The 19,888-nt window shown below is 46.6% G+C and overlaps 63 non-coding genes across 63 annotated transcripts; all 63 read right to left on the minus strand.

Annotated features, from left to right (window-relative positions):
• Positions 1-12: 12 nt before the first annotated feature.
• trnal-cag (transfer RNA leucine (anticodon CAG)) lies at positions 13-95 on the minus strand. Its single transcript has one exon. It is a non-coding gene; the product is annotated as a tRNA-Leu (tRNA).
• A 289-nt stretch (positions 96-384) lies between these two features.
• trnaq-cug (transfer RNA glutamine (anticodon CUG)) lies at positions 385-456 on the minus strand. Its single transcript has one exon. It is a non-coding gene; the product is annotated as a tRNA-Gln (tRNA).
• Positions 457-608: 152 nt separating this feature from the next.
• trnal-cag (transfer RNA leucine (anticodon CAG)) lies at positions 609-691 on the minus strand. Its single transcript has one exon. It is a non-coding gene; the product is annotated as a tRNA-Leu (tRNA).
• A 226-nt stretch (positions 692-917) lies between these two features.
• trnaq-cug (transfer RNA glutamine (anticodon CUG)) lies at positions 918-989 on the minus strand. The gene has a single exon. It is a non-coding gene; the product is annotated as a tRNA-Gln (tRNA).
• A 152-nt stretch (positions 990-1,141) lies between these two features.
• Positions 1,142-1,224, minus strand: trnal-cag (transfer RNA leucine (anticodon CAG)). Its single transcript has one exon. It is a non-coding gene; the product is annotated as a tRNA-Leu (tRNA).
• Positions 1,225-1,541: 317 nt separating this feature from the next.
• Positions 1,542-1,613, minus strand: trnaq-uug (transfer RNA glutamine (anticodon UUG)). The gene has a single exon. It is a non-coding gene; the product is annotated as a tRNA-Gln (tRNA).
• Positions 1,614-1,765: 152 nt separating this feature from the next.
• Positions 1,766-1,848, minus strand: trnal-cag (transfer RNA leucine (anticodon CAG)). The gene has a single exon. It is a non-coding gene; the product is annotated as a tRNA-Leu (tRNA).
• Positions 1,849-2,165: 317 nt separating this feature from the next.
• trnaq-cug (transfer RNA glutamine (anticodon CUG)) lies at positions 2,166-2,237 on the minus strand. Its single transcript has one exon. It is a non-coding gene; the product is annotated as a tRNA-Gln (tRNA).
• A 152-nt stretch (positions 2,238-2,389) lies between these two features.
• On the minus strand, positions 2,390-2,472 carry trnal-cag (transfer RNA leucine (anticodon CAG)). Its single transcript has one exon. It is a non-coding gene; the product is annotated as a tRNA-Leu (tRNA).
• Positions 2,473-2,698: 226 nt separating this feature from the next.
• On the minus strand, positions 2,699-2,770 carry trnaq-cug (transfer RNA glutamine (anticodon CUG)). Its single transcript has one exon. It is a non-coding gene; the product is annotated as a tRNA-Gln (tRNA).
• Positions 2,771-2,922: 152 nt separating this feature from the next.
• Positions 2,923-3,005, minus strand: trnal-cag (transfer RNA leucine (anticodon CAG)). The gene has a single exon. It is a non-coding gene; the product is annotated as a tRNA-Leu (tRNA).
• Positions 3,006-3,294: 289 nt separating this feature from the next.
• trnaq-cug (transfer RNA glutamine (anticodon CUG)) lies at positions 3,295-3,366 on the minus strand. The gene has a single exon. It is a non-coding gene; the product is annotated as a tRNA-Gln (tRNA).
• A 152-nt stretch (positions 3,367-3,518) lies between these two features.
• trnal-cag (transfer RNA leucine (anticodon CAG)) lies at positions 3,519-3,601 on the minus strand. The gene has a single exon. It is a non-coding gene; the product is annotated as a tRNA-Leu (tRNA).
• Positions 3,602-3,827: 226 nt separating this feature from the next.
• On the minus strand, positions 3,828-3,899 carry trnaq-cug (transfer RNA glutamine (anticodon CUG)). The gene has a single exon. It is a non-coding gene; the product is annotated as a tRNA-Gln (tRNA).
• Positions 3,900-4,051: 152 nt separating this feature from the next.
• Positions 4,052-4,134, minus strand: trnal-cag (transfer RNA leucine (anticodon CAG)). The gene has a single exon. It is a non-coding gene; the product is annotated as a tRNA-Leu (tRNA).
• A 317-nt stretch (positions 4,135-4,451) lies between these two features.
• On the minus strand, positions 4,452-4,523 carry trnaq-uug (transfer RNA glutamine (anticodon UUG)). Its single transcript has one exon. It is a non-coding gene; the product is annotated as a tRNA-Gln (tRNA).
• A 152-nt stretch (positions 4,524-4,675) lies between these two features.
• On the minus strand, positions 4,676-4,758 carry trnal-cag (transfer RNA leucine (anticodon CAG)). The gene has a single exon. It is a non-coding gene; the product is annotated as a tRNA-Leu (tRNA).
• Positions 4,759-5,047: 289 nt separating this feature from the next.
• trnaq-cug (transfer RNA glutamine (anticodon CUG)) lies at positions 5,048-5,119 on the minus strand. The gene has a single exon. It is a non-coding gene; the product is annotated as a tRNA-Gln (tRNA).
• A 152-nt stretch (positions 5,120-5,271) lies between these two features.
• Positions 5,272-5,354, minus strand: trnal-cag (transfer RNA leucine (anticodon CAG)). The gene has a single exon. It is a non-coding gene; the product is annotated as a tRNA-Leu (tRNA).
• Positions 5,355-5,580: 226 nt separating this feature from the next.
• trnaq-cug (transfer RNA glutamine (anticodon CUG)) lies at positions 5,581-5,652 on the minus strand. Its single transcript has one exon. It is a non-coding gene; the product is annotated as a tRNA-Gln (tRNA).
• A 152-nt stretch (positions 5,653-5,804) lies between these two features.
• Positions 5,805-5,887, minus strand: trnal-cag (transfer RNA leucine (anticodon CAG)). The gene has a single exon. It is a non-coding gene; the product is annotated as a tRNA-Leu (tRNA).
• Positions 5,888-6,204: 317 nt separating this feature from the next.
• Positions 6,205-6,276, minus strand: trnaq-uug (transfer RNA glutamine (anticodon UUG)). Its single transcript has one exon. It is a non-coding gene; the product is annotated as a tRNA-Gln (tRNA).
• Positions 6,277-6,428: 152 nt separating this feature from the next.
• Positions 6,429-6,511, minus strand: trnal-cag (transfer RNA leucine (anticodon CAG)). Its single transcript has one exon. It is a non-coding gene; the product is annotated as a tRNA-Leu (tRNA).
• Positions 6,512-6,800: 289 nt separating this feature from the next.
• Positions 6,801-6,872, minus strand: trnaq-cug (transfer RNA glutamine (anticodon CUG)). Its single transcript has one exon. It is a non-coding gene; the product is annotated as a tRNA-Gln (tRNA).
• A 152-nt stretch (positions 6,873-7,024) lies between these two features.
• Positions 7,025-7,107, minus strand: trnal-cag (transfer RNA leucine (anticodon CAG)). Its single transcript has one exon. It is a non-coding gene; the product is annotated as a tRNA-Leu (tRNA).
• A 226-nt stretch (positions 7,108-7,333) lies between these two features.
• On the minus strand, positions 7,334-7,405 carry trnaq-cug (transfer RNA glutamine (anticodon CUG)). The gene has a single exon. It is a non-coding gene; the product is annotated as a tRNA-Gln (tRNA).
• Positions 7,406-7,557: 152 nt separating this feature from the next.
• On the minus strand, positions 7,558-7,640 carry trnal-cag (transfer RNA leucine (anticodon CAG)). Its single transcript has one exon. It is a non-coding gene; the product is annotated as a tRNA-Leu (tRNA).
• Positions 7,641-7,957: 317 nt separating this feature from the next.
• trnaq-cug (transfer RNA glutamine (anticodon CUG)) lies at positions 7,958-8,029 on the minus strand. Its single transcript has one exon. It is a non-coding gene; the product is annotated as a tRNA-Gln (tRNA).
• A 152-nt stretch (positions 8,030-8,181) lies between these two features.
• trnal-cag (transfer RNA leucine (anticodon CAG)) lies at positions 8,182-8,264 on the minus strand. Its single transcript has one exon. It is a non-coding gene; the product is annotated as a tRNA-Leu (tRNA).
• A 226-nt stretch (positions 8,265-8,490) lies between these two features.
• Positions 8,491-8,562, minus strand: trnaq-cug (transfer RNA glutamine (anticodon CUG)). The gene has a single exon. It is a non-coding gene; the product is annotated as a tRNA-Gln (tRNA).
• Positions 8,563-8,714: 152 nt separating this feature from the next.
• Positions 8,715-8,797, minus strand: trnal-cag (transfer RNA leucine (anticodon CAG)). Its single transcript has one exon. It is a non-coding gene; the product is annotated as a tRNA-Leu (tRNA).
• A 289-nt stretch (positions 8,798-9,086) lies between these two features.
• Positions 9,087-9,158, minus strand: trnaq-cug (transfer RNA glutamine (anticodon CUG)). Its single transcript has one exon. It is a non-coding gene; the product is annotated as a tRNA-Gln (tRNA).
• A 152-nt stretch (positions 9,159-9,310) lies between these two features.
• trnal-cag (transfer RNA leucine (anticodon CAG)) lies at positions 9,311-9,393 on the minus strand. Its single transcript has one exon. It is a non-coding gene; the product is annotated as a tRNA-Leu (tRNA).
• Positions 9,394-9,619: 226 nt separating this feature from the next.
• On the minus strand, positions 9,620-9,691 carry trnaq-cug (transfer RNA glutamine (anticodon CUG)). The gene has a single exon. It is a non-coding gene; the product is annotated as a tRNA-Gln (tRNA).
• Positions 9,692-9,843: 152 nt separating this feature from the next.
• Positions 9,844-9,926, minus strand: trnal-cag (transfer RNA leucine (anticodon CAG)). The gene has a single exon. It is a non-coding gene; the product is annotated as a tRNA-Leu (tRNA).
• Positions 9,927-10,243: 317 nt separating this feature from the next.
• trnaq-uug (transfer RNA glutamine (anticodon UUG)) lies at positions 10,244-10,315 on the minus strand. The gene has a single exon. It is a non-coding gene; the product is annotated as a tRNA-Gln (tRNA).
• Positions 10,316-10,467: 152 nt separating this feature from the next.
• trnal-cag (transfer RNA leucine (anticodon CAG)) lies at positions 10,468-10,550 on the minus strand. The gene has a single exon. It is a non-coding gene; the product is annotated as a tRNA-Leu (tRNA).
• A 289-nt stretch (positions 10,551-10,839) lies between these two features.
• trnaq-cug (transfer RNA glutamine (anticodon CUG)) lies at positions 10,840-10,911 on the minus strand. The gene has a single exon. It is a non-coding gene; the product is annotated as a tRNA-Gln (tRNA).
• A 152-nt stretch (positions 10,912-11,063) lies between these two features.
• On the minus strand, positions 11,064-11,146 carry trnal-aag (transfer RNA leucine (anticodon AAG)). Its single transcript has one exon. It is a non-coding gene; the product is annotated as a tRNA-Leu (tRNA).
• Positions 11,147-11,455: 309 nt separating this feature from the next.
• trnaq-uug (transfer RNA glutamine (anticodon UUG)) lies at positions 11,456-11,527 on the minus strand. The gene has a single exon. It is a non-coding gene; the product is annotated as a tRNA-Gln (tRNA).
• A 430-nt stretch (positions 11,528-11,957) lies between these two features.
• On the minus strand, positions 11,958-12,029 carry trnaq-cug (transfer RNA glutamine (anticodon CUG)). The gene has a single exon. It is a non-coding gene; the product is annotated as a tRNA-Gln (tRNA).
• A 152-nt stretch (positions 12,030-12,181) lies between these two features.
• On the minus strand, positions 12,182-12,264 carry trnal-cag (transfer RNA leucine (anticodon CAG)). The gene has a single exon. It is a non-coding gene; the product is annotated as a tRNA-Leu (tRNA).
• A 289-nt stretch (positions 12,265-12,553) lies between these two features.
• Positions 12,554-12,625, minus strand: trnaq-cug (transfer RNA glutamine (anticodon CUG)). The gene has a single exon. It is a non-coding gene; the product is annotated as a tRNA-Gln (tRNA).
• Positions 12,626-12,777: 152 nt separating this feature from the next.
• trnal-cag (transfer RNA leucine (anticodon CAG)) lies at positions 12,778-12,860 on the minus strand. Its single transcript has one exon. It is a non-coding gene; the product is annotated as a tRNA-Leu (tRNA).
• A 318-nt stretch (positions 12,861-13,178) lies between these two features.
• On the minus strand, positions 13,179-13,250 carry trnaq-uug (transfer RNA glutamine (anticodon UUG)). The gene has a single exon. It is a non-coding gene; the product is annotated as a tRNA-Gln (tRNA).
• A 152-nt stretch (positions 13,251-13,402) lies between these two features.
• On the minus strand, positions 13,403-13,485 carry trnal-cag (transfer RNA leucine (anticodon CAG)). The gene has a single exon. It is a non-coding gene; the product is annotated as a tRNA-Leu (tRNA).
• A 289-nt stretch (positions 13,486-13,774) lies between these two features.
• trnaq-cug (transfer RNA glutamine (anticodon CUG)) lies at positions 13,775-13,846 on the minus strand. The gene has a single exon. It is a non-coding gene; the product is annotated as a tRNA-Gln (tRNA).
• Positions 13,847-13,998: 152 nt separating this feature from the next.
• trnal-aag (transfer RNA leucine (anticodon AAG)) lies at positions 13,999-14,081 on the minus strand. The gene has a single exon. It is a non-coding gene; the product is annotated as a tRNA-Leu (tRNA).
• Positions 14,082-14,390: 309 nt separating this feature from the next.
• Positions 14,391-14,462, minus strand: trnaq-uug (transfer RNA glutamine (anticodon UUG)). The gene has a single exon. It is a non-coding gene; the product is annotated as a tRNA-Gln (tRNA).
• Positions 14,463-14,892: 430 nt separating this feature from the next.
• Positions 14,893-14,964, minus strand: trnaq-cug (transfer RNA glutamine (anticodon CUG)). Its single transcript has one exon. It is a non-coding gene; the product is annotated as a tRNA-Gln (tRNA).
• A 152-nt stretch (positions 14,965-15,116) lies between these two features.
• Positions 15,117-15,199, minus strand: trnal-cag (transfer RNA leucine (anticodon CAG)). Its single transcript has one exon. It is a non-coding gene; the product is annotated as a tRNA-Leu (tRNA).
• Positions 15,200-15,488: 289 nt separating this feature from the next.
• trnaq-cug (transfer RNA glutamine (anticodon CUG)) lies at positions 15,489-15,560 on the minus strand. Its single transcript has one exon. It is a non-coding gene; the product is annotated as a tRNA-Gln (tRNA).
• A 152-nt stretch (positions 15,561-15,712) lies between these two features.
• trnal-cag (transfer RNA leucine (anticodon CAG)) lies at positions 15,713-15,795 on the minus strand. Its single transcript has one exon. It is a non-coding gene; the product is annotated as a tRNA-Leu (tRNA).
• A 318-nt stretch (positions 15,796-16,113) lies between these two features.
• trnaq-uug (transfer RNA glutamine (anticodon UUG)) lies at positions 16,114-16,185 on the minus strand. The gene has a single exon. It is a non-coding gene; the product is annotated as a tRNA-Gln (tRNA).
• Positions 16,186-16,337: 152 nt separating this feature from the next.
• trnal-cag (transfer RNA leucine (anticodon CAG)) lies at positions 16,338-16,420 on the minus strand. The gene has a single exon. It is a non-coding gene; the product is annotated as a tRNA-Leu (tRNA).
• Positions 16,421-16,709: 289 nt separating this feature from the next.
• Positions 16,710-16,781, minus strand: trnaq-cug (transfer RNA glutamine (anticodon CUG)). The gene has a single exon. It is a non-coding gene; the product is annotated as a tRNA-Gln (tRNA).
• A 152-nt stretch (positions 16,782-16,933) lies between these two features.
• On the minus strand, positions 16,934-17,016 carry trnal-aag (transfer RNA leucine (anticodon AAG)). The gene has a single exon. It is a non-coding gene; the product is annotated as a tRNA-Leu (tRNA).
• A 309-nt stretch (positions 17,017-17,325) lies between these two features.
• On the minus strand, positions 17,326-17,397 carry trnaq-uug (transfer RNA glutamine (anticodon UUG)). The gene has a single exon. It is a non-coding gene; the product is annotated as a tRNA-Gln (tRNA).
• A 430-nt stretch (positions 17,398-17,827) lies between these two features.
• Positions 17,828-17,899, minus strand: trnaq-cug (transfer RNA glutamine (anticodon CUG)). The gene has a single exon. It is a non-coding gene; the product is annotated as a tRNA-Gln (tRNA).
• Positions 17,900-18,051: 152 nt separating this feature from the next.
• On the minus strand, positions 18,052-18,134 carry trnal-cag (transfer RNA leucine (anticodon CAG)). Its single transcript has one exon. It is a non-coding gene; the product is annotated as a tRNA-Leu (tRNA).
• A 317-nt stretch (positions 18,135-18,451) lies between these two features.
• trnaq-cug (transfer RNA glutamine (anticodon CUG)) lies at positions 18,452-18,523 on the minus strand. The gene has a single exon. It is a non-coding gene; the product is annotated as a tRNA-Gln (tRNA).
• Positions 18,524-18,675: 152 nt separating this feature from the next.
• On the minus strand, positions 18,676-18,758 carry trnal-cag (transfer RNA leucine (anticodon CAG)). The gene has a single exon. It is a non-coding gene; the product is annotated as a tRNA-Leu (tRNA).
• A 318-nt stretch (positions 18,759-19,076) lies between these two features.
• On the minus strand, positions 19,077-19,148 carry trnaq-uug (transfer RNA glutamine (anticodon UUG)). The gene has a single exon. It is a non-coding gene; the product is annotated as a tRNA-Gln (tRNA).
• Positions 19,149-19,888: the final 740 nt, after the last annotated feature.

The following is a 19,888-nucleotide window of genomic DNA, read 5'->3' on the forward strand; positions in this document are numbered from 1 at the left end:
CAAAGCTGCTCTTGTCAGGAGTGGGATTTGAACCCACGCCTCCAGGGGAGACTGCGACCTGAACGCAGCGCCTTAGACCGCTCGGCCATCCTGACCCAAAAAGACCCACCTTTAATGGAAAATTCAAGAAATATCTTGACAGAGGACCTCCAAGATGTCTTCGTGTAGTACACTATAAGTGTTCCACCATCCCACACAACGTTGTGGCCCTTTGAACAGGAGTATTGTGATTGAAACCTCATTGATATGGTGGGTAGGAATCAGACCTCAAACTGTGCATCTATAGACTATTTTGCATTGTTAGCAGTTTAACTTTAAGCCAGGTTGGACGAGTGACCCTAGGCCCTCCAAGTGGGAAGGAATTTGTTATCCCCTTTTAAAACCAGGTTCCACCGAGATTTGAACTCGGATCGCTGGATTCAGAGTCCAGAGTGCTAACCATTACACCATGGAACCCCCGGCATATGTCACATGACTGTTGTGGAACACAACCGTGAATGCCCAGATGATGAACTAGAAGGCATGACTGTGGCCTAAAAGCAACAGAACGCCTACTTGTCTTTCTGAATGTAGTGCTAAAGGCAAAGCTTCCGGCGCAAAGCTGCACTTGTCAGGAGTGGGATTTGAACCCACGCCTCCAGGGGAGACTGCGACCTGAACGCAGCGCCTTAGACCGCTCGGCCATCCTGACTCAAAAAGACCCACCTTTAACAACGTTCTGGCCCTTTGACCAGGAGTATTGTGATTGAAAGCTGATTAATATGGTGAGTAGAAAACACAACTCAAACTGTGCATTCACAGACCAGTTGACTGGAATTAGAGAAGTTGCAGCCAGGTTTGACAAGTGGCCCTAGACTTGGTTTGACTGGCATGTGAAATTCCAAGTGGGAAGGAATTTGTTATCCCCTTTTAAAACCAGGTTCCACCGAGATTTGAACTCGGATCGCTGGATTCAGAGTCCAGAGTGCTAACCATTACACCATGGAACCCCCGGCATATGTCACACGACTGTTGTGGAACACAACCGTGAATGCCCAGATGATGAACTAGAAGACATGACTGAGGCCTAAAAGCAACAGAACGCCTACTTGTCTTTCCTAATGTGGTGCTAAAGGCAAAGCTTCCGGCACAAAGCTGCTCTTGTCAGGAGTGGGATTTGAACCCACGCCTCCAGGGGAGACTGCGACCTGAACGCAGCGCCTTAGACCGCTCGGCCATCCTGACTGAAAAAGACCCACCTTTAATGGAAAATTCAAGAAATATCATGACAGAGGACCTCCAAGATGTCTTCATGTAGTACACTATAAGTGTTCCACCATCCCACACAACGTTGTGGCCCTTTGAGCAGGAGTATTGTGATTGAAACCTCATTGATATGGTGGGTAGGAATCAGACCTCAAACTGTGCATCTATAGACTATTTTGCATTGTTAGCAGTTTAACTTTAAGCCAGGTTGGACGAGTGACCCTAGGCTTAATTTCACTGTCATGTGAAGCTCCATGCTTTAAGTGGGAAGGAATTTGTTATCTCCTTTTAAAACCAGGTTCCACCGAGATTTGAACTCGGATCACTGGATTCAAAGTCCAGAGTGCTCACCATTACACCATGGAACCCCCGGCATATGTTACACGACTGTTGTGGAACACAACCGTGAATGCCCAGATGATGAACTAGAAGACCTGACTGAGGCCTAAAAGCAACAGAACGCCTACTTGTCTTTCCTAATGTGGTGCTAAAGGCAAAGCTTCCGGCACAAAGCTGCTCTTGTCAGGAGTGGGATTTGAACCCACACCTCCAGGGGAGACTGCGACCTGAACGCAGCGCCTTAGACCGCTCGGCCATCCTGACCCAAAAAGACCCACCTTTAATGGAAAATTCAAGAAATATCTTGACAGAGGACCTCCAAGATGTCTTCGTGTAGTACACTATAAGTGTTCCACCATCCCACACAACGTTGTGGCCCTTTGACCAGGAGTATTGTGATTGAAACCTCATTGATATGGTGGGTAGGAATCAGACCTCAAACTGTGCATCTATAGACTATTTTGCATTGTTAGCAGTTTAACTTTAAGCCAGCTTGGACGAGTGACCCTAGGCTTAATTTCACTGTCATGTGAAGCTCCATGCTTTAAGTGGGAAGGAATTTGTTATCCCCTTTTAAAACCAGGTTCCACCGAGATTTGAACTCGGATCGCTGGATTCAGAGTCCAGAGTGCTAACCATTACACCATGGAACCCCCGGCATATGTCACACGACTGTTGTGGAACACAACCGTGAATGCCCAGATGATGAACTAGAAGACCTGACTGAGGCCTAAAAGCAACAGAACGCCTGCTTGTCTTTCCTAATGTGGTGCTAAAGGCAAAGCTTCCAGCACAAAGCTGCTCTTGTCAGGAGTGGGATTTGAACCCACGCCTCCAGGGGAGACTGCGACCTGAACGCAGCGCCTTAGACCGCTCGGCCATCCTGACTGAAAAAGACCCACCTTTAACAACGTTCTGGCCCTTTGACCAGGAGTATTGTGATTGAAAGCTGATTAATATGGTGAGTAGAAAACACAACTCAAACTGTGCATTCACAGACCAGTTGACTGGAATTAGAGAAGTTGCAGCCAGGTTTGACAAGTGGCCCTAGACTTGATTTGACTGGCACGTGAAACTCCAAGTGGGAAGGAATTTGTTATCCCCTTTTAAAACCAGGTTCCACCGAGATTTGAACTCAGATCGCTGGATTCAGAGTCCAGAGTGCTAACCATTACACCATGGAACCCCCGGCATATGTCACACGACTGTTGTGGAACACAACCGTGAATGCCCAGATGATGAACTAGAAGACCTGACTGAGGCCTAAAAGCAACAGAACGCCTACTTGTCTTTCCTAATGTGGTGCTAAAGGCAAAGCTTCCGGCACAAAGCTGCTCTTGTCAGGAGTGGGATTTGAACCCACGCCTCCAGGGGAGACTGCGACCTGAACGCAGCGCCTTAGACCGCTCGGCCATCCTGACCCAAAAAGACCCACCTTTAATGGAAAATTCAAGAAATATCTTGACAGAGGACCTCCAAGATGTCTTCGTGTAGTACACTATAAGTGTTCCACCATCCCACACAACGTTGTGGCCCTTTGAACAGGAGTATTGTGATTGAAACCTCATTGATATGGTGGGTAGGAATCAGACCTCAAACTGTGCATCTATAGACTATTTTGCATTGTTAGCAGTTTAACTTTAAGCCAGGTTGGACGAGTGACCCTAGGCCCTCCAAGTGGGAAGGAATTTGTTATCCCCTTTTAAAACCAGGTTCCACCGAGATTTGAACTCGGATCGCTGGATTCAGAGTCCAGAGTGCTAACCATTACACCATGGAACCCCCGGCATATGTCACATGACTGTTGTGGAACACAACCGTGAATGCCCAGATGATGAACTAGAAGGCATGACTGTGGCCTAAAAGCAACAGAACGCCTACTTGTCTTTCTGAATGTAGTGCTAAAGGCAAAGCTTCCGGCGCAAAGCTGCACTTGTCAGGAGTGGGATTTGAACCCACGCCTCCAGGGGAGACTGCGACCTGAACGCAGCGCCTTAGACCGCTCGGCCATCCTGACTCAAAAAGACCCACCTTTAACAACGTTCTGGCCCTTTGACCAGGAGTATTGTGATTGAAAGCTGATTAATATGGTGAGTAGAAAACACAACTCAAACTGTGCATTCACAGACCAGTTGACTGGAATTAGAGAAGTTGCAGCCAGGTTTGACAAGTGGCCCTAGACTTGGTTTGACTGGCATGTGAAATTCCAAGTGGGAAGGAATTTGTTATCCCCTTTTAAAACCAGGTTCCACCGAGATTTGAACTCGGATCGCTGGATTCAGAGTCCAGAGTGCTAACCATTACACCATGGAACCCCCGGCATATGTCACACGACTGTTGTGGAACACAACCGTGAATGCCCAGATGATGAACTAGAAGACATGACTGAGGCCTAAAAGCAACAGAACGCCTACTTGTCTTTCCTAATGTGGTGCTAAAGGCAAAGCTTCCGGCACAAAGCTGCTCTTGTCAGGAGTGGGATTTGAACCCACGCCTCCAGGGGAGACTGCGACCTGAACGCAGCGCCTTAGACCGCTCGGCCATCCTGACTGAAAAAGACCCACCTTTAATGGAAAATTCAAGAAATATCATGACAGAGGACCTCCAAGATGTCTTCATGTAGTACACTATAAGTGTTCCACCATCCCACACAACGTTGTGGCCCTTTGAGCAGGAGTATTGTGATTGAAACCTCATTGATATGGTGGGTAGGAATCAGACCTCAAACTGTGCATCTATAGACTATTTTGCATTGTTAGCAGTTTAACTTTAAGCCAGGTTGGACGAGTGACCCTAGGCTTAATTTCACTGTCATGTGAAGCTCCATGCTTTAAGTGGGAAGGAATTTGTTATCTCCTTTTAAAACCAGGTTCCACCGAGATTTGAACTCGGATCACTGGATTCAAAGTCCAGAGTGCTCACCATTACACCATGGAACCCCCGGCATATGTCACACGACTGTTGTGGAACACAACCGTGAATGCCCAGATGATGAACTAGAAGACCTGACTGAGGCCTAAAAGCAACAGAACGCCTACTTGTCTTTCCTAATGTGGTGCTAAAGGCAAAGCTTCCGGCACAAAGCTGCTCTTGTCAGGAGTGGGATTTGAACCCACGCCTCCAGGGGAGACTGCGACCTGAACGCAGCGCCTTAGACCGCTCGGCCATCCTGACCCAAAAAGACCCACCTTTAATGGAAAATTCAAGAAATATCTTGACAGAGGACCTCCAAGATGTCTTCGTGTAGTACACTATAAGTGTTCCACCATCCCACACAACGTTGTGGCCCTTTGAACAGGAGTATTGTGATTGAAACCTCATTGATATGGTGGGTAGGAATCAGACCTCAAACTGTGCATCTATAGACTATTTTGCATTGTTAGCAGTTTAACTTTAAGCCAGGTTGGACGAGTGACCCTAGGCCCTCCAAGTGGGAAGGAATTTGTTATCCCCTTTTAAAACCAGGTTCCACCGAGATTTGAACTCGGATCGCTGGATTCAGAGTCCAGAGTGCTAACCATTACACCATGGAACCCCCGGCATATGTCACATGACTGTTGTGGAACACAACCGTGAATGCCCAGATGATGAACTAGAAGGCATGACTGTGGCCTAAAAGCAACAGAACGCCTACTTGTCTTTCTGAATGTAGTGCTAAAGGCAAAGCTTCCGGCGCAAAGCTGCACTTGTCAGGAGTGGGATTTGAACCCACGCCTCCAGGGGAGACTGCGACCTGAACGCAGCGCCTTAGACCGCTCGGCCATCCTGACTCAAAAAGACCCACCTTTAACAACGTTCTGGCCCTTTGACCAGGAGTATTGTGATTGAAAGCTGATTAATATGGTGAGTAGAAAACACAACTCAAACTGTGCATTCACAGACCAGTTGACTGGAATTAGAGAAGTTGCAGCCAGGTTTGACAAGTGGCCCTAGACTTGGTTTGACTGGCATGTGAAATTCCAAGTGGGAAGGAATTTGTTATCCCCTTTTAAAACCAGGTTCCACCGAGATTTGAACTCGGATCGCTGGATTCAGAGTCCAGAGTGCTAACCATTACACCATGGAACCCCCGGCATATGTCACACGACTGTTGTGGAACACAACCGTGAATGCCCAGATGATGAACTAGAAGACATGACTGAGGCCTAAAAGCAACAGAACGCCTACTTGTCTTTCCTAATGTGGTGCTAAAGGCAAAGCTTCCGGCACAAAGCTGCTCTTGTCAGGAGTGGGATTTGAACCCACGCCTCCAGGGGAGACTGCGACCTGAACGCAGCGCCTTAGACCGCTCGGCCATCCTGACTGAAAAAGACCCACCTTTAATGGAAAATTCAAGAAATATCATGACAGAGGACCTCCAAGATGTCTTCATGTAGTACACTATAAGTGTTCCACCATCCCACACAACGTTGTGGCCCTTTGAGCAGGAGTATTGTGATTGAAACCTCATTGATATGGTGGGTAGGAATCAGACCTCAAACTGTGCATCTATAGACTATTTTGCATTGTTAGCAGTTTAACTTTAAGCCAGGTTGGACGAGTGACCCTAGGCTTAATTTCACTGTCATGTGAAGCTCCATGCTTTAAGTGGGAAGGAATTTGTTATCTCCTTTTAAAACCAGGTTCCACCGAGATTTGAACTCGGATCACTGGATTCAAAGTCCAGAGTGCTCACCATTACACCATGGAACCCCCGGCATATGTCACACGACTGTTGTGGAACACAACCGTGAATGCCCAGATGATGAACTAGAAGACCTGACTGAGGCCTAAAAGCAACAGAACGCCTACTTGTCTTTCCTAATGTGGTGCTAAAGGCAAAGCTTCCGGCACAAAGCTGCTCTTGTCAGGAGTGGGATTTGAACCCACGCCTCCAGGGGAGACTGCGACCTGAACGCAGCGCCTTAGACCGCTCGGCCATCCTGACCCAAAAAGACCCACCTTTAATGGAAAATTCAAGAAATATCTTGACAGAGGACCTCCAAGATGTCTTCGTGTAGTACACTATAAGTGTTCCACCATCCCACACAACGTTGTGGCCCTTTGAACAGGAGTATTGTGATTGAAACCTCATTGATATGGTGGGTAGGAATCAGACCTCAAACTGTGCATCTATAGACTATTTTGCATTGTTAGCAGTTTAACTTTAAGCCAGGTTGGACGAGTGACCCTAGGCCCTCCAAGTGGGAAGGAATTTGTTATCCCCTTTTAAAACCAGGTTCCACCGAGATTTGAACTCGGATCGCTGGATTCAGAGTCCAGAGTGCTAACCATTACACCATGGAACCCCCGGCATATGTCACATGACTGTTGTGGAACACAACCGTGAATGCCCAGATGATGAACTAGAAGGCATGACTGTGGCCTAAAAGCAACAGAACGCCTACTTGTCTTTCTGAATGTAGTGCTAAAGGCAAAGCTTCCGGCGCAAAGCTGCACTTGTCAGGAGTGGGATTTGAACCCACGCCTCCAGGGGAGACTGCAACCTGAACGCAGCGCCTTAGACCGCTCGGCCATCCAGACTGAAAAAGACCCACCTTTAACAACGTTCTGGCCCTTTGACCAGGAGTATTGTGACTGAAAGCTGATTAATATGGTGAGTAGAAAACACAACTCAAACTGTGCATTCACAGACCAGTTGACTGGAATTAGAGAAGTTGCAGCCAGGTTTGACAAGTGGCCCTAGACTTGGTTTGACTGGCATGTGAAATTCCAAGTGGGAAGGAATTTGTTATCCCCTTTTAAAACCAGGTTCCACCGAGATTTGAACTCGGATCGCTGGATTCAGAGTCCAGAGTGCTAACCATTACACCATGGAACCCCCGGCATATGTCACACGACTGTTGTGGAACACAACCGTGAATGCCCAGATGATGAACTAGAAGACATGACTGAGGCCTAAAAGCAACAGAACGCCTACTTGTCTTTCCTAATGTGGTGCTAAAGGCAAAGCTTCCGGCACAAAGCTGCACTTGTCAGGAGTGGGATTTGAACCCACGCCTCCAGGGGAGACTGCGACCTGAACGCAGCGCCTTAGACCGCTCGGCCATCCTGACCCAAAAAGACCCACCTTTAATGGAAAATTCAAGAAATATCATGACAGAGGACCTCCAAGATGTCTTCATGTAGTACACTATAAGTGTTCCACCATCCCACACAACGTTGTGGCCCTTTGACCAGGAGTATTGTGATTGAAACCTCATTGATATGGTGGGTAGGAATCAGACCTCAAACTGTGCATCTATAGACTATTTTGCATTGTTAGCAGTTTAACTTTAAGCCAGCTTGGACGAGTGACCCTAGGCTTAATTTCACTGTCATGTGAAGCTCCATGCTTTAAGTGGGAAGGAATTTGTTATCCCCTTTTAAAACCAGGTTCCACCGAGATTTGAACTCGGATCGCTGGATTCAGAGTCCAGAGTGCTAACCATTACACCATGGAACCCCCGGCATATGTCACACGACTGTTGTGGAACACAACCGTGAATGCCCAGATGATGAACTAGAAGACCTGACTGAGGCCTAAAAGCAACAGAACGCCTGCTTGTCTTTCCTAATGTGGTGCTAAAGGCAAAGCTTCCAGCACAAAGCTGCTCTTGTCAGGAGTGGGATTTGAACCCACGCCTCCAGGGGAGACTGCGACCTGAACGCAGCGCCTTAGACCGCTCGGCCATCCTGACTGAAAAAGACCCACCTTTAACAACGTTCTGGCCCTTTGACCAGGAGTATTGTGATTGAAAGCTGATTAATATGGTGAGTAGAAAACACAACTCAAACTGTGCATTCACAGACCAGTTGACTGGAATTAGAGAAGTTGCAGCCAGGTTTGACAAGTGGCCCTAGACTTGATTTGACTGGCACGTGAAACTCCAAGTGGGAAGGAATTTGTTATCCCCTTTTAAAACCAGGTTCCACCGAGATTTGAACTCAGATCGCTGGATTCAGAGTCCAGAGTGCTAACCATTACACCATGGACCCCCCGGCATATGTTACACGACTGTTGTGGAACACAACCGTGAATGCCCAGATGATGAACTAGAAGACCTGACTGAGGCCTAAAAGCAACAGAACGCCTACTTGTCTTTCCTAATGTGGTGCTAAAGGCAAAGCTTCCGGCACAAAGCTGCTCTTGTCAGGAGTGGGATTTGAACCCACGCCTCCAGGGGAGACTGCGACCTGAACGCAGCGCCTTAGACCGCTCGGCCATCCTGACCCAAAAAGACCCACCTTTAATGGAAAATTCAAGAAATATCTTGACAGAGGACCTCCAAGATGTCTTCGTGTAGTACACTATAAGTGTTCCACCATCCCACACAACGTTGTGGCCCTTTGAACAGGAGTATTGTGATTGAAACCTCATTGATATGGTGGGTAGGAATCAGACCTCAAACTGTGCATCTATAGACTATTTTGCATTGTTAGCAGTTTAACTTTAAGCCAGGTTGGACGAGTGACCCTAGGCCCTCCAAGTGGGAAGGAATTTGTTATCCCCTTTTAAAACCAGGTTCCACCGAGATTTGAACTCGGATCGCTGGATTCAGAGTCCAGAGTGCTAACCATTACACCATGGAACCCCCGGCATATGTCACATGACTGTTGTGGAACACAACCGTGAATGCCCAGATGATGAACTAGAAGGCATGACTGTGGCCTAAAAGCAACAGAACGCCTACTTGTCTTTCTGAATGTAGTGCTAAAGGCAAAGCTTCCGGCGCAAAGCTGCACTTGTCAGGAGTGGGATTTGAACCCACGCCTCCATGGGAGACTGCGACCTGAACGCAGCGCCTTAGACCGCTCGGCCATCCTGACTCAAAAAGACCCACCTTTAACAACGTTCTGGCCCTTTGACCAGGAGTATTGTGATTGAAAGCTGATTAATATGGTGAGTAGAAAACACAACTCAAACTGTGCATTCACAGACCAGTTGACTGGAATTAGAGAAGTTGCAGCCAGGTTTGACAAGTGGCCCTAGACTTGGTTTGACTGGCATGTGAAATTCCAAGTGGGAAGGAATTTGTTATCTCCTTTTAAAACCAGGTTCCACCGAGATTTGAACTCGGATCGCTGGATTCAGAGTCCAGAGTGCTAACCATTACACCATGGAACCCCCGGCATATGTCACACGACTGTTGTGGAACACAACCGTGAATGCCCAGATGATGAACTAGAAGACATGACTGAGGCCTAAAAGCAACAGAACGCCTACTTGTCTTTCCTAATGTGGTGCTAAAGGCAAAGCTTCCGGCACAAAGCTGCTCTTGTCAGGAGTGGGATTTGAACCCACGCCTCCAGGGGAGACTGCGACCTGAACGCAGCGCCTTAGACCGCTCGGCCATCCTGACTGAAAAAGACCCACCTTTAATGGAAAATTCAAGAAATATCATGACAGAGGACCTCCAAGATGTCTTCATGTAGTACACTATAAGTGTTCCACCATCCCACACAACGTTGTGGCCCTTTGAGCAGGAGTATTGTGATTGAAACCTCATTGATATGGTGGGTAGGAATCAGACCTCAAACTGTGCATCTATAGACTATTTTGCATTGTTAGCAGTTTAACTTTAAGCCAGGTTGGACGAGTGACCCTAGGCTTAATTTCACTGTCATGTGAAGCTCCATGCTTTAAGTGGGAAGGAATTTGTTATCTCCTTTTAAAACCAGGTTCCACCGAGATTTGAACTCGGATCACTGGATTCAAAGTCCAGAGTGCTCACCATTACACCATGGAACCCCCGGCATATGTCACACGACTGTTGTGGAACACAACCGTGAATGCCCAGATGATGAACTAGAAGACCTGACTGAGGCCTAAAAGCAACAGAACGCCTACTTGTCTTTCCTAATGTGGTGCTAAAGGCAAAGCTTCCGGCACAAAGCTGCTCTTGTCAGGAGTGGGATTTGAACCCACGCCTCCAGGGGAGACTGCGACCTGAACGCAGCGCCTTAGACCGCTCGGCCATCCTGACCCAAAAAGACCCACCTTTAATGGAAAATTCAAGAAATATCTTGACAGAGGACCTCCAAGATGTCTTCATGTAGTACACTATAAGTGTTCCACCATCCCACACAACATTGTGGCCCTTTGAACAGGAGTATTGTGATTGAAACCTCATTGATATGGTGGGTAGGAATCAGACCTCAAACTGTGCATCTATAGACTATTTTGCATTGTTAGCAGTTTAACTTTAAGCCAGGTTGGACGAGTGACCCTAGGCCCTCCAAGTGGGAAGGAATTTGTTATCCCCTTTTAAAACCAGGTTCCACCGAGATTTGAACTCGGATCGCTGGATTCAGAGTCCAGAGTGCTAACCATTACACCATGGAACCCCCGGCATATGTCATATGACTGTTGTGGAACACAACCGTGAATGCCCAGATGATGAACTAGAAGGCATGACTGTGGCCTAAAAGCAACAGAACGCCTACTTGTCTTTCTGAATGTAGTGCTAAAGGCAAAGCTTCCGGCGCAAAGCTGCACTTGTCAGGAGTGGGATTTGAACCCACGCCTCCAGGGGAGACTGCGACCTTAACGCAGCGCCTTAGACCGCTCGGCCATCCTGACTCAAAAAGACCCACCTTTAATGGAAAATTCAAGAAATATCATGACAGAGGACCTCCAAGATGTCTTCATCTATAAGTGTTCCACCATCCCACACAACGTTGTGGCCCTTTGACCAGGAGTATTGTGATTGAAACCTCATTGATATGGTGAGTAGGAATCAGACCTCAAACTGTGCATCTATAGACTATTTTGCATTGTTAGCAGTTTAACTTTAAGCCAGGTTGGACGAGTGACCCTAGGCTTAATTTCACTGTCATGTGAAGCTCCATGCTTTAAGTGGGAAGGAATTTGTTATCTCCTTTTAAAACCAGGTTCCACCGAGATTTGAACTCGGATCACTGGATTCAAAGTCCAGAGTGCTCACCATTACACCATGGAACCCCCGGCATATGTCACACGACTGTTGTGGAACACAACCGTGAATGCCCAGATGATGAACTAGAAGACCTGACTGAGGCCTAAAAGCAACAGAACGCCTACTTGTCTTTCCTAATGTGGTGCTAAAGGCAAAGCTTCCAGCACAAAGCTGCTCTTGTCAGGAGTGGGATTTGAACGCAGCGCCTTAGACCGCTCGGCCATCCTGACTGAAAAAGTCCCACCTTTAACAACGTTCTGGCCCTTTGACCAGGAGTATTGTGATTGAACGCTGATTAATGTGGTGAGTAGAAAACACAACTCAAACTGTGCATTCACAGACCAGTTGACTGGAATTAGAGAAGTTGCAACCAGGTTTGACAAGTGGCCCTAGACTTGGTTTGACTGGCACGTGAAACTCCAAGTGGGAAGGAATTTGTTATCCCCTTTTAAAACCAGGTTCCACCGAGATTTGAACTCGGATCGCTGGATTCAGAGTCCAGAGTGCTAACCATTACACCATGGAACCCCCGGCATATGTCATTTGACTGTTGTGGAACACAACCGTGAATGCCCAGATGATGAACTAGAAGGCCTGACTGTGGCCTAAAAGCAACAGAACGCCTACTTGTCTTTCTGAATGTAGTGCTAAAGGCAAAGCTTCCGGCGCAAAGCTGCACTTGTCAGGAGTGGGATTTGAACCCACGCCTCCAGGGGAGACTGCGACCTGAACGCAGCGCCTTAGACCGCTCGGCCATCCTGACTCAAAAAGACCCACCTTTAATGGAAAATTCAAGAAATATCTTGACAGAGGACCTCCAAGATGTCTTCATGTAGTACACCATAAGTGTTCCACCATCCCACACAACGTTGTGGCCCTTTGACCAGGAGTATTGTGATTGAAACCTCATTGATATGGTGGGTAGGAATCAGACCTCAAACTGTGCATCTATAGACTATTTTGCATTGTTAGCAGTTTAACTTTAAGCCAGGTTGGACGAGTGACCCTAGGCCCTCCAAGTGGGAAGGAATTTGTTATCCCCTTTTAAAACCAGGTTCCACCGAGATTTGAACTCGGATCGCTGGATTCAGAGTCCAGAGTGCTAACCATTACACCATGGAACCCGCGGCATATGTCATATGACTGTTGTGGAACACAACCGTGAATGCCCAGATGATGAACTAGAAGGCATGACTGTGGCCTAAAAGCAACAGAACGCCTACTTGTCTTTCTGAATGTAGTGCTAAAGGCAAAGCTTCCGGCGCAAAGCTGCACTTGTCAGGAGTGGGATTTGAACCCACGCCTCCAGGGGAGACTGCGACCTGAACGCAGCGCCTTAGACCGCTCGGCCATCCTGACTGAAAAAGACCCACCTTTAATGGAAAATTCAAGAAATATCATGACAGAGGACCTCCAAGATGTCTTCATGTAGTACACTATAAGTGTTCCACCATCCCACACAACATTGTGGCCCTTTGACCAGGAGTATTGTGATTGAAACCTCATTGATATGGTGAGTAGGAATCAGACCTCAAACTGTGCATCTTTAGACTATTTTGCATTGTTAGCAGGTTTAACTTTGAGCCAGGTTGGACGAGTGACCCTAGGCTTAATTTCACTGTCATGTGAAGCTCCATGCTTTAAGTGGGAAGGAATTTGTTATCTCCTTTTAAAACCAGGTTCCACCGAGACTTGAACTCGGATCACTGGATTCAAAGTCCAGAGTGCTCACCATTACACCATGGAACCCCCGGCATATGTCACACGACTGTTGTGGAACACAACCGTGAATGCCCAGATGATGAACTAGAAGACCTGACTGAGGCCTAAAAGCAACAGAACGCCTACTTGTCTTTCCTAATGTGGTGCTAAAGGCAAAGCTTCTGGCACAAAGCTGCTCTTGTCAGGAGTGGGATTTGAACCCACGCCTCCAGGGGAGACTGCGACCTGAACGCAGCGCCTTAGACCGCTCGGCCATCCTGACCCAAAAAGACCCACCTTTAATGGAAAATTCAAGAAATATCTTGACAGAGGACCTCCAAGATGTCTTCATGTAGTACACTATAAGTGTTCCACCATCCCACACAACGTTGTGGCCCTTTGACCAGGAGTATTGTGATTGAAACCTCATTGATATGGTGGGTAGGAATCAGACCTCAAACTGTGCATCTATAGACTATTTTGCATTGTTAGCAGTTTAACTTTAAGCCAGGTTGGACGAGTGACCCTAGGCCCTCCAAGTGGGAAGGAATTTGTTATCCCCTTTTAAAACCAGGTTCCACCGAGATTTGAACTCGGATCGCTGGATTCAGAGTCCAGAGTGCTAACCATTACACCATGGAACCCCCGGCATATGTCATATGACTGTTGTGGAACACAACCGTGAATGCCCAGATGATGAACTAGAAGGCATGACTGTGGCCTAAAAGCAACAGAACGCCTACTTGTCTTTCTGAATGTAGTGCTAAAGGCAAAGCTTCCGGCGCAAAGCTGCACTTGTCAGGAGTGGGATTTGAACCCACGCCTCCAGGGGAGACTGCGACCTTAACGCAGCGCCTTAGACCGCTCGGCCATCCTGACTCAAAAAGACCCACCTTTAATGGAAAATTCAAGAAATATCATGACAGAGGACCTCCAAGCTGTCTTCATCTATAAGTGTTCCACCATCCCACACAACGTTGTGGCCCTTTGACCAGGAGTATTGTGATTGAAACCTCATTGATATGGTGAGTAGGAATCAGACCTCAAACTGTGCATCTATAGACTATTTTGCATTGTTAGCAGTTTAACTTTAAGCCAGGTTGGACGAGTGACCCTAGGCTTAATTTCACTGTCATGTGAAGCTCCATGCTTTAAGTGGGAAGGAATTTGTTATCTCCTTTTAAAACCAGGTTCCACCGAGATTTGAACTCGGATCACTGGATTCAAAGTCCAGAGTGCTCACCATTACACCATGGAACCCCCGGCATATGTCACACGACTGTTGTGGAACACAACCGTGAATGCCCAGATGATGAACTAGAAGACCTGACTGAGGCCTAAAAGCAACAGAACGCCTACTTGTCTTTCCTAATGTGGTGCTAAAGGCAAAGCTTCCAGCACAAAGCTGCTCTTGTCAGGAGTGGGATTTGAACGCAGCGCCTTAGACCGCTCGGCCATCCTGACTGAAAAAGTCCCACCTTTAACAACGTTCTGGCCCTTTGACCAGGAGTATTGTGATTGAACGCTGATTAATGTGGTGAGTAGAAAACACAACTCAAACTGTGCATTCACAGACCAGTTGACTGGAATTAGAGAAGTTGCAACCAGGTTTGACAAGTGGCCCTAGACTTGGTTTGACTGGCACGTGAAACTCCAAGTGGGAAGGAATTTGTTATCCCCTTTTAAAACCAGGTTCCACCGAGATTTGAACTCGGATCGCTGGATTCAGAGTCCAGAGTGCTAACCATTACACCATGGAACCCCCGGCATATGTCACACGACTGTTGTGGAACACAACCGTGAATGCCCAGATGATGAACTAGAAGGCATGACTGTGGCCTAAAAGCAACAGAACGCCTACTTGTCTTTCTGAATGTAGTGCTAAAGGCAAAGCTTCCGGCGCAAAGCTGCACTTGTCAGGAGTGGGATTTGAACCCACGCCTCCAGGGGAGACTGCGACCTGAACGCAGCGCCTTAGACCGCTCGGCCATCCTGACTCAAAAAGACCCACCTTTAATGGAAAATTCAAGAAATATCATGACAGAGGACCTCCAAGATGTCTTCATGTAGTACACTATAAGTGTTCCACCATCCCACACAACATTGTGGCCCTTTGACCAGGAGTATTGTGATTGAAACCTCATTGATATGGTGAGTAGGAATCAGACCTCAAACTGTGCATCTATAGACTATTTTGCATTGTTAGCAGTTTAACTTTAAGCCAGGTTGGACGAGTGACCCTAGGCCCTCCAAGTGGGAAGGAATTTGTTATCCCCTTTTATAACCAGGTTCCACCGAGATTTGAACTCGGATCGCTGGATTCAGAGTCCAGAGTGCTAACCATTACACCATGGAACCCGCGGCATATGTCATATGACTGTTGTGGAACACAACCGTGAATGCCCAGATGATGAACTAGAAGGCATGACTGTGGCCTAAAAGCAACAGAACGCCTACTTGTCTTTCTGAATGTAGTGCTAAAGGCAAAGCTTCCGGCGCAAAGCTGCACTTGTCAGGAGTGGGATTTGAACCCACGCCTCCAGGGGAGACTGCGACCTGAACGCAGCGCCTTAGACCGCTCGGCCATCCTGACTCAAAAAGACCCACCTTTAATGGAAAATTCAAGAAATATCATGACAGAGGACCTCCAAGATGTCTTCATGTAGTACACTATAAGTGTTCCACCATCCCACACAACATTGTGGCCCTTTGACCAGGAGTATTGTGATTGAAACCTCATTGATATGGTGAGTAGGAATCAGACCTCAAACTGTGCATCTTTAGACTATTTTGCATTGTTAGCAGGTTTAACTTTGAGCCAGGTTGGACGAGTGACCCTAGGCTTAATTTCACTGTCATGTGAAGCTCCATGCTTTAAGTGGGAAGGAATTTGTTATCTCCTTTTAAAACCAGGTTCCACCGAGACTTGAACTCGGATCACTGGATTCAAAGTCCAGAGTGCTCACCATTACACCATGGAACCCCCGGCATATGTCACACGACTGTTGTGGAACACAACCGTGAATGCCCAGATGATGAACTAGAAGACCTGACTGAGGCCTAAAAGCAACAGAACGCCTACTTGTCTTTCCTAATGTGGTGCTAAAGGCAAAGCTTCTGGCACAAAGCTGCTCTTGTCAGGAGTGGGATTTGAACCCACGCCTCCAGGGGAGACTGCGACCTGAACGCAGCGCCTTAGACCGCTCGGCCATCCTGACCCAAAAAGACCCACCTTTAATGGAAAATTCAAGAAATATCTTGACAGAGGACCTCCAAGATGTCTTCATGTAGTACACTATAAGTGTTCCACCATCCCACACAACGTTGTGGCCCTTTGACCAGGAGTATTGTGATTGAAACCTCATTGATATGGTGGGTAGGAATCAGACCTCAAACTGTGCATCTATAGACTATTTTGCATTGTTAGCAGTTTAACTTTAAGCCAGGTTGGACGAGTGACCCTAGGCCCTCCAAGTGGGAAGGAATTTGTTATCCCCTTTTAAAACCAGGTTCCACCGAGATTTGAACTCGGATCGCTGGATTCAGAGTCCAGAGTGCTAACCATTACACCATGGAACCCCCGGCATATGTCATATGACTGTTGTGGAACACAACCGTGAATGCCCAGATGATGAACTAGAAGGCATGACTGTGGCCTAAAAGCAACAGAACGCCTACTTGTCTTTCTGAATGTAGTGCTAAAGGCAAAGCTTCCGGCGCAAAGCTGCACTTGTCAGGAGTGGGATTTGAACCCACGCCTCCAGGGGAGACTGCGACCTTAACGCAGCGCCTTAGACCGCTCGGCCATCCTGACTCAAAAAGACCCACCTTTAATGGAAAATTCAAGAAATATCATGACAGAGGACCTCCAAGCTGTCTTCATCTATAAGTGTTCCACCATCCCACACAACGTTGTGGCCCTTTGACCAGGAGTATTGTGATTGAAACCTCATTGATATGGTGAGTAGGAATCAGACCTCAAACTGTGCATCTATAGACTATTTTGCATTGTTAGCAGTTTAACTTTAAGCCAGGTTGGACGAGTGACCCTAGGCTTAATTTCACTGTCATGTGAAGCTCCATGCTTTAAGTGGGAAGGAATTTGTTATCTCCTTTTAAAACCAGGTTCCACCGAGATTTGAACTCGGATCACTGGATTCAAAGTCCAGAGTGCTCACCATTACACCATGGAACCCCCGGCATATGTCACACGACTGTTGTGGAACACAACCGTGAATGCCCAGATGATGAACTAGAAGACCTGACTGAGGCCTAAAAGCAACAGAACGCCTACTTGTCTTTCCTAATGTGGTGCTAAAGGCAAAGCTTCCAGCACAAAGCTGCTCTTGTCAGGAGTGGGATTTGAACGCAGCGCCTTAGACCGCTCGGCCATCCTGACTGAAAAAGTCCCACCTTTAACAACGTTCTGGCCCTTTGACCAGGAGTATTGTGATTGAACGCTGATTAATGTGGTGAGTAGAAAACACAACTCAAACTGTGCATTCACAGACCAGTTGACTGGAATTAGAGAAGTTGCAACCAGGTTTGACAAGTGGCCCTAGACTTGGTTTGACTGGCACGTGAAACTCCAAGTGGGAAGGAATTTGTTATCCCCTTTTAAAACCAGGTTCCACCGAGATTTGAACTCGGATCGCTGGATTCAGAGTCCAGAGTGCTAACCATTACACCATGGAACCCCCGGCATATGTCACACGACTGTTGTGGAACACAACCGTGAATGCCCAGATGATGAACTAGAAGGCATGACTGTGGCCTAAAAGCAACAGAACGCCTACTTGTCTTTCTGAATGTAGTGCTAAAGGCAAAGCTTCCGGCGCAAAGCTGCACTTGTCAGGAGTGGGATTTGAACCCACGCCTCCAGGGGAGACTGCGACCTGAACGCAGCGCCTTAGACCGCTCGGCCATCCTGACTCAAAAAGACCCACCTTTAATGGAAAATTCAAGAAATATCATGACAGAGGACCTCCAAGATGTCTTCATGTAGTACACTATAAGTGTTCCACCATCCCACACAACGTTGTGGCCCTTTGACCAGGAGTATTGTGATTGAAACCTCATTGATATGGTGGGTAGGAATCAGACCTCAAACTGTGCATCTATAGACTATTTTGCATTGTTAGCAGTTTAACTTTAAGCCAGGTTGGACGAGTGACCCTAGGCTTAATTTCACTGTCATGTGAAGCTCCATGCTCTAAGTGGGAAGGAATTTGTTATCCCCTTTTAAAACCAGGTTCCACCGAGATTTGAACTCGGATCGCTGGATTCAGAGTCCAGAGTGCTAACCATTACACCATGGAACCCCCGGCATATGTCACACGACTGTTGTGGAACACAACCGTGAATGCCCAGATGATGAACTAGAAGACCTGACTGAGGCCTAAAAGCAACAGAACGCCTACTTGTCTTTCCTAATGTAGTGCTAAAGGCAAAGCTTCCGGCGCAAAGCTGCACTTGTCAGGAGTGGGATTTGAACCCACGCCTCCAGGGGAGACTGCGACCTGAACGCAGCGCCTTAGACCGCTCGGCCATCCTGACTGAAAAAGACCCACCTTTAATGGAAAATTCAAGAAATATCATGACAGAGGACCTCCAAGATGTCTTCATGTAGTACACTATAAGTGTTCCACCATCCCACACAACATTGTGGCCCTTTGACCAGGAGTATTGTGATTGAAACCTCATTGATATGGTGAGTAGGAATCAGACCTCAAACTGTGCATCTTTAGACTATTTTGCATTGTTAGCAGGTTTAACTTTGAGCCAGGTTGGACGAGTGACCCTAGGCTTAATTTCACTGTCATGTGAAGCTCCATGCTTTAAGTGGGAAGGAATTTGTTATCTCCTTTTAAAACCAGGTTCCACCGAGATTTGAACTCGGATCACTGGATTCAAAGTCCAGAGTGCTCACCATTACACCATGGAACCCCCGGCATATGTCACACGACTGTTGTGGAACACAACCGCGAATAAACAGATCAAATAGAAGACCATACAGCAATGCCAGCGACACAGCTCATAGAAAAATCTTAGTTTTATAGGCCCAGTGTTAAAATATCATTTCCCACTTCTTCCACTTGAAGATTTCCTCTATTCAAAGGTTTTAATTAATTAGATGTTTTTACTTTGAAATACATCAGCACTCAGCCCAATTCTTGTCCCATGTTAAAAGTCTGATATTAAAGTATCATGTTTAATTTCACCCTGTATCCAGTATTGTGTTTGAAATTCAAGATTTGAAATCAAAGCCTGATCATATTACAGTTAAAAAAATTTCATATTAATCAACTGTGACAACTGATTCATCATCTCAGTAATTTTTTCAAGCAAAAATGTACAAACATTTGCTGGTTTCAGCTACAAAAATGTATGAATCTGCCATTTTACTGTTATTGTAGTATAGTAGTATAAAAAAATACAAAAATAGAGTTGTGGAAGATTGCTTGCACAGATTCTGCACATATTCTATAAATTCTATTTACAGATTCTATGCATGTATTAGATTATTCATAGACTGTATTATATGTATATTATATATTATATAACAAGTCGTATCTCGTCCTGTCTACATTTTGAATGAAGTGAGCTTTTAAACCTCTTCAAAGCTGGTTGAAAGAGCCTTGTTACTTCTGATGACATGAGTCTAAATAATAAAACAAAAACATAAC

Source organism: Pempheris klunzingeri, chromosome 22 (genome assembly GCF_042242105.1).
Source record: "Pempheris klunzingeri isolate RE-2024b chromosome 22, fPemKlu1.hap1, whole genome shotgun sequence".
NCBI lineage: Eukaryota > Metazoa > Chordata > Actinopteri > Acropomatiformes > Pempheridae > Pempheris > Pempheris klunzingeri.